Source organism: Lathyrus oleraceus, chromosome 7 (assembly GCF_024323335.1).
Source record: "Lathyrus oleraceus cultivar Zhongwan6 chromosome 7, CAAS_Psat_ZW6_1.0, whole genome shotgun sequence".
NCBI classification, from domain to species: domain Eukaryota; kingdom Viridiplantae; phylum Streptophyta; class Magnoliopsida; order Fabales; family Fabaceae; genus Lathyrus; species Lathyrus oleraceus.
Genome location: NC_066585.1, coordinates 482814270 through 482820217, shown reverse-complemented (window position 1 = coordinate 482820217; position 5948 = coordinate 482814270). Strand labels below are relative to the sequence as shown.

At 37.6% G+C, this 5948-nt stretch overlaps 1 non-coding gene across 1 annotated transcript; it reads left to right on the top strand.

Annotated features, from left to right (window-relative positions):
- The first annotated feature begins 1669 nt into the window (after positions 1-1669).
- On the top strand, positions 1670-1776 carry LOC127109835 (small nucleolar RNA R71). Its single transcript, XR_007797085.1, has one exon. It is a non-coding gene; the product is annotated as a small nucleolar RNA R71 (small nucleolar RNA).
- Positions 1777-5948: the final 4172 nt, after the last annotated feature.

Sequence of the window (5948 nt, the reverse complement as noted above, 5' to 3'; positions counted from 1 at the left end):
TTCATCAATGATATCTAAGGCATAACACGAGTGTCCCATCACAGGTGCCATAAGAAATTTCGAAAGTATAAATTCTATTTTCTCGTCACCCAACTCAAAAGTCAACTTTCCTTTCTTGACATCTATTATGGCTCCTGCAGTCGATAAGAATGGTCTACCTATAAGGATTGGTATATCATTGTCCTCTTTGATGTCCATGACAACAAAATCAGTAGGGATAAATAACTGACCTATCCTAACAGGAACATCTTCTAAAATGCCTATCGGATATTTAACAGATCTACCGGCTAACTGAAGTGACATCTTAGTGGGTTGTAATTCTCCTAAGTTTAACCTCTCACAAACTGCTAAAGGCATTAGGCTCACACTAGCTCCTAAGTCTAGAAAAGCTTTTTCGATGACATGATTACCCAAAAGGCAAGGAATGGAGAAATTTCCAGGATCTTTATCTTTCTTCGCTAATTTGTCCTCGGAAATAGCATTACATTCGAAAGGCTTCGGATCGTCAAGTCTACGTTTGTTGGTAAGGATGTCTTTGAGAAACTTTGCATAAGGTATTTGGATGGTGGATTCTATGAAAGGGATTTCTACATGAAGTTTTTCTATAACTTTAATAAATTTTTGATACTGTTTATTGATCTGTGTTTGTTTGAGTCTTTGCGGATATGGTATAGGAGGTTTATATGACGGGGGTGGTACGTAAGTTTTATCTTTAGGTTCTTCTCCATTTTCTCGACCTTCCTGGTTTTCAGATTCCTCTGGTTCCTTTACTTCGTCCGTGGGTTTGGTACATTCCTTAGAAGTTTCGGGTTCACTCAATCTAGGGTTTGGTGGCTTATCGTAAGCGTTCCCACTTCGTAGGGTAATGGCATTGGCTTGTCCTCTCAGATTTTGTTGAGGTTGTCCAGGGAATTGTCCTCCAGGTGTAGTCTGAGGGGCTTGGTTTAAAGCTACCTGAGAGATCCGGGTTTCAAGCATCTTGGTATGAGTAACTATTTGGTCAACCTTGGTTCCTAACTGAGTAATCAATTCGTTAACATGAATGTTTTGGTTCATGAACTCCTTGTTTTGTTGGGTTTGAGCGGTGATAAAATGTTCCATAATTTTCTCAAGGCTCGGCTTTGGTGGAACAGGTTGCATAGGTTGATTTGATCTTGGGGCCTGATAACTAGGTCTCGAAGGTGCATTATTTTGGATAGGGTTATTGTTTTTATAGGAGAAGTTCGGGTGATTCCTCCATCCAGGGTTATAGGTATTCGAGTATGGGTTCCCTTGGGTGTAGTTCACTTGCTCAGAGTGGGTTTTGTTTAATAGACTGCATTTTGCAGATTGGTGTCCTTCGGTCCCACATATCTCACAATCCGACGAAACTGCGGCTACAGTATTCAGGTTTATGCACATATGCTCGACTTTAAGGGCTAATGCGTCCATTTTAGCTTGCATCATGTCTATAGAGCTTAGTTCATGCACTCCTCCTTGGGCTTCCTTCTTCTCAACTGTCGCTCGTTCGACTCCCCATGATTGATGGTTTTGAGCCATATCTTCGATGAGGGCACTAGCTTCAGGATAAGGTTTGTTCATCAGAGCACCGCCTGCGGCAGTGTCGATGGTCATCTTTGTGTTGTAATGAAGTCCATTATATAAGGTTTGAATGATTAACCAATTTTCTAAACCATGATGTGGGCATGCTCGTAACAACTCTTTATATCTCTCCCAAGCTTCAAACAACGATTCTCCTTGGTTTTGGGTAAATCTAGTTATATGGTTTCGAAGAACGACGATTTTACTCGGGGGAAAATATCTAGCAAGAAAAACTCTTCTAAGGTTATCCCAAGTCGTAATAGAATTGGGTGGAAGGGAATTGTAAGACCCCAATTTTGTCCCTAAGATCCCTCATGGCATCATATCATATCATATCATTCCTTCAAGGATCATTGTGCACCTTGCCTTCTTCCCTGTGGGTGGGCTATCTTGAGAGTGGTTCTTGATCACCAAGCATGTTTTGCATTTGTATATCATTGCTTTTCATTTGTTTACTAACCAAAAGTACAAAAATATGTCATCTAACCATGTTACTTGCAGATGAAGCAATCAACAGTCAAACAGTCAAAGGCATTCATTGAGCAATGAATGGTGGCCATTCTTGAGAATTTGGGCACCATTGATCATTCATAAGAAGTTCATATGAGTTGTGATATCATTTGGAATCAAGATCTCAAGTGGTAGAGGCTTGAATCCCATCAAGGCATTCTTCAGTCAACTGAAACCCTAGCCAGTCAACTGCCAAGTCAACTGTGGATTTGGAGGTGGGAAGTGATTAGAAATACTTCATTCATGTTCAAACAAGTCTCATTTGACATTTCAAACATCAACATTGAAGAAAATAAAGTCAGGTCAAAACTTTCCAAAAATAGAAAGTGACCTATAATTTGAATTTGCCAAAAATGGAAAGATTTTGGACAAACTTCAACTTCAAATTTCGTCATCAAGAAATGCTTCAAATGAAACTTTGTTGAGCATGAAAGTTGTAGATCTTTCTCTCCCATTTCCAAAAAGTCCAAGATCAAGGATTTCTCATGTGTGGTTAAGAAGATGTGATCAAAACATGGCCAAGTGTACTTGAAAATTCAAATGTGCATAACTTCTCAACCAAAGCTCCAATTCAAGTGGTTCTTTTTGCTAATTTCTCATTTAGACTTCTAATTTCCAAAACATGCATTGCATTACATCAATTCCATTCACATGATTATTTGTATTTCACTTGAATTTTTGGAGGGAAAAACTAAAGTTTGAAAATGGTGCATTATTTGAATATTACACCAATACCTTTAGCTCCAAAATGATATTTTAAGTGAAATTCAATTAATTTTCGTGCACTATTCACCATGCATTTCATGCATAGGGTGAAAATCCCAAATTTGCATTTGCACCACATTTTGCTAAATCCCATTACCATTTGATTAAACATGATTAAGAGCATGATTAAGAGGGAGTATATAAATCAAATCCTAACTGTTTTCAAGGAGGTTAATCACTTTTTCACCATTTTTGGAACTAGAAACTTTTCCCTCCAAAATTTTCTCTCAATCAAAACTTGAAAATTCTCCACATAGCATAGCATTTTTCTTCCATATTCTGGTTTATTGAGTGTAGTGGATGAAGAATCAAGCATTGGATCATTGAATTCGAGCAAAAATCAAGCATACTCCAAGCAAATTTATGAAGATGGAAGCGGAAAATTAATCAAGATCTAAGCCATTACAAGCTCCAATTTCGTAATAAAGCTTCAAGTCATCAATATAGGAGTGGATCTGGACCTTTCAGGAGCTTGAATCGCTGGTTTTATTGTTCTGCTCTTCAAGAGGTAAAAATTCGAATCTCTTAATTCTTCAATCCATTGCCATGTTTAGGTAGATCTTTTCATGCCGATTAATCTGATATAAAATTCGTGCGAAATGGATGAGAAATGAATGAGTTATGCTTGATTAAAGTTTGACATGTCAAAATGTTTTTACTCGTTTCTCTTTGATCTTGATGAATTAGGATTAGATGTTAATTGATCTGTAATCTCCATTGGAAGAGCTTTCTGTTGATATAATTTTTTGGCAAAATTCTGGAAATTTTCTGAACGCATGCACTGTAGCTCCGCCGTCTTCGCGAAGAAGATGGTGGAAACCACCACTGGCCATACGCGTATCACTATGCGCCATACGCGTATCACTGTGCATCATACGCGTATCACTGTGCGCCATACGCATATCACTGAGCACCACGCGCACCATACGCGTATCACCATGCACCATACGCGTATCACCTGCAACATATTTTCAAACTTAAATCCATTTAATCTTTCCCTCCAATTTCCATATGCATTGTTTTCCAAACTTCAAAAATTCATATCAAATCAAAAAATGATCCAAATGACATGGGGATTTTTTCTATGGTTTTCTATTTTCCTCTAGTTTTTTATCAGCATGATAATCAAAGTTGTGCCTGGCCTGGATTTAATTTTGTCTAGAGTTTTTGTACATGTATGCTATTTTGCACCTTGCTTGCTTTTCCATTTGTGAAATGATGATGGTTGATCCAATGAAGCTGAAATTTTACATGCATAATCTAGACACTTTGATTGATCTTTTGGTATAGAGTTTGTAATTTTTACATGTCTGTATGTTGAGTTGTGATGTGATTATTGGAGGTGTGACAATGTGTGTCACACCATTTCTTGTTCATGTTGCTGATTTTATTTGCCATGCCATTTGATTGCCAATTGTTCTGAATTTTTGCATGATGATACCTCTGGATGTTAGGTTTGAGCATGATGTTTTGTAGAGTTTTTGGATTGATTTTCAATTTGTTTGAGATTTTCTCTTCTGGCTTGTCTTGTTTGGACTTTTGATGAGTGTTGAACTTCTATGATTTGTGAAATTCTTATGCCTTATCATATGAGCCTAAAATTTTGTGCATTGATTCTTAACATGTTGAAGTTCATTGTGGCTTTGGTTTGGTTCATTTATCTTGTGTCATTTCTGTTTTAGGATTGCCTTAAGTTGATGTATCATTTGTGGCCTCCTTTGAGCTTGTTTTTGCCTACCATGACTTGTTGAATTTCATTGGCATGCCTATACTTATCCAAATGCCATGATTTTTGGTGTGCTGATCATTGAATGTGTTCTGTTTAGGCATGATTTTTCTTGGAATTTATTGAGCCATTGTTGATTTGATATGCTTGTGATCATTCTGTTTGCTCCAATGTGTTTCAACTTGCCTAGTTTGACATGATTTGCTTGTGAAATGAAATTGGTGCATAGTTTTGACATGAGACCAATTGGAATTTGTTCTTAATTTATAAATCTTGATTTTGGTCCATTTTCATGTTCTGTTTTAAATTTTTTCCCTATCTTGGACCCTAGGCTTTGGCCTAAGGGTTTACATCTCATGTGTGAAGCTTTGTTTCAGGTTGCACATGCAAGTGACACAATTGATGATGCCTCATCTTGAGAGAATTTGATATTTGATTTTGATTACTAATGTGTGTTTTGTAGGTTGAAGTTGATTCAATTGGGATTGACTTGTGGCTTATGCCTTTGCCTATATTGGTTGTCTGTTGCATTAACTGTTGGTTGATTGTCTGTATAGTATACTAATTGTGTTTGATGTTTTCAGGTACTTTAGTTGCTATAGTTCCTTTGTGAACTTGCTTTTGCTTTGCTTGATAGCTTAAGCATTGAGGTATAACATCTCTTCTTCATGTAGTCTGGAAGACCTGGCCTGTTACTTGGCCAGGCACCTGTCTGAAGTCCTCCTTAAGAGGCGATGTTTGTGATTGTTTATTTTTGTCCCCAAGCAGGAAAAGTCCTTTTGATAAGGCAATTGGTAGATAAAAGAGATGTGTAGTCCATCTCCTACTATTCTGTGCGTCTTCCCTTTGCTCACATTACATGTTGTAGCATTGTGGATCTTAACCCAAGATCTATCGAGTCATTAACTTGTGGAGAGAGTTCCAACTTTCTGAACTCCCACACCTTCTATCATTCAAAGCTCTCCCTGACCAGGGATAAGAGCATGAGGCACACCCCTCATATCCTTTCATTTGCTTCATCTTAACTCTCAATGTTAAGGTTAAGAGCACATTTACCCTATTCCAGTTGACTTTAAAGTCTAACCCTTGCTTGAGCCTAATTGCTTGGATATAGTGTGTGCTAAATGACTTTCTTTGATTGATTGTTTGGTTCATTTGTACATGCTTGCTTGTGTATCTTTGTGCATCTATCATCATTAATTGCTCATTATTGCATGATCACCATCTCATATCTTTGTGACCATCTTTGGTTTTCCCATTGAGGAATCAACTGTAAGTCCATCAATTGGCCATTGTTCCTATGATTTGGAAGGGATTGAGTGTAAGCCCATTTCATTGGCCACTTATGTCCTCTTTGCTTATTGCT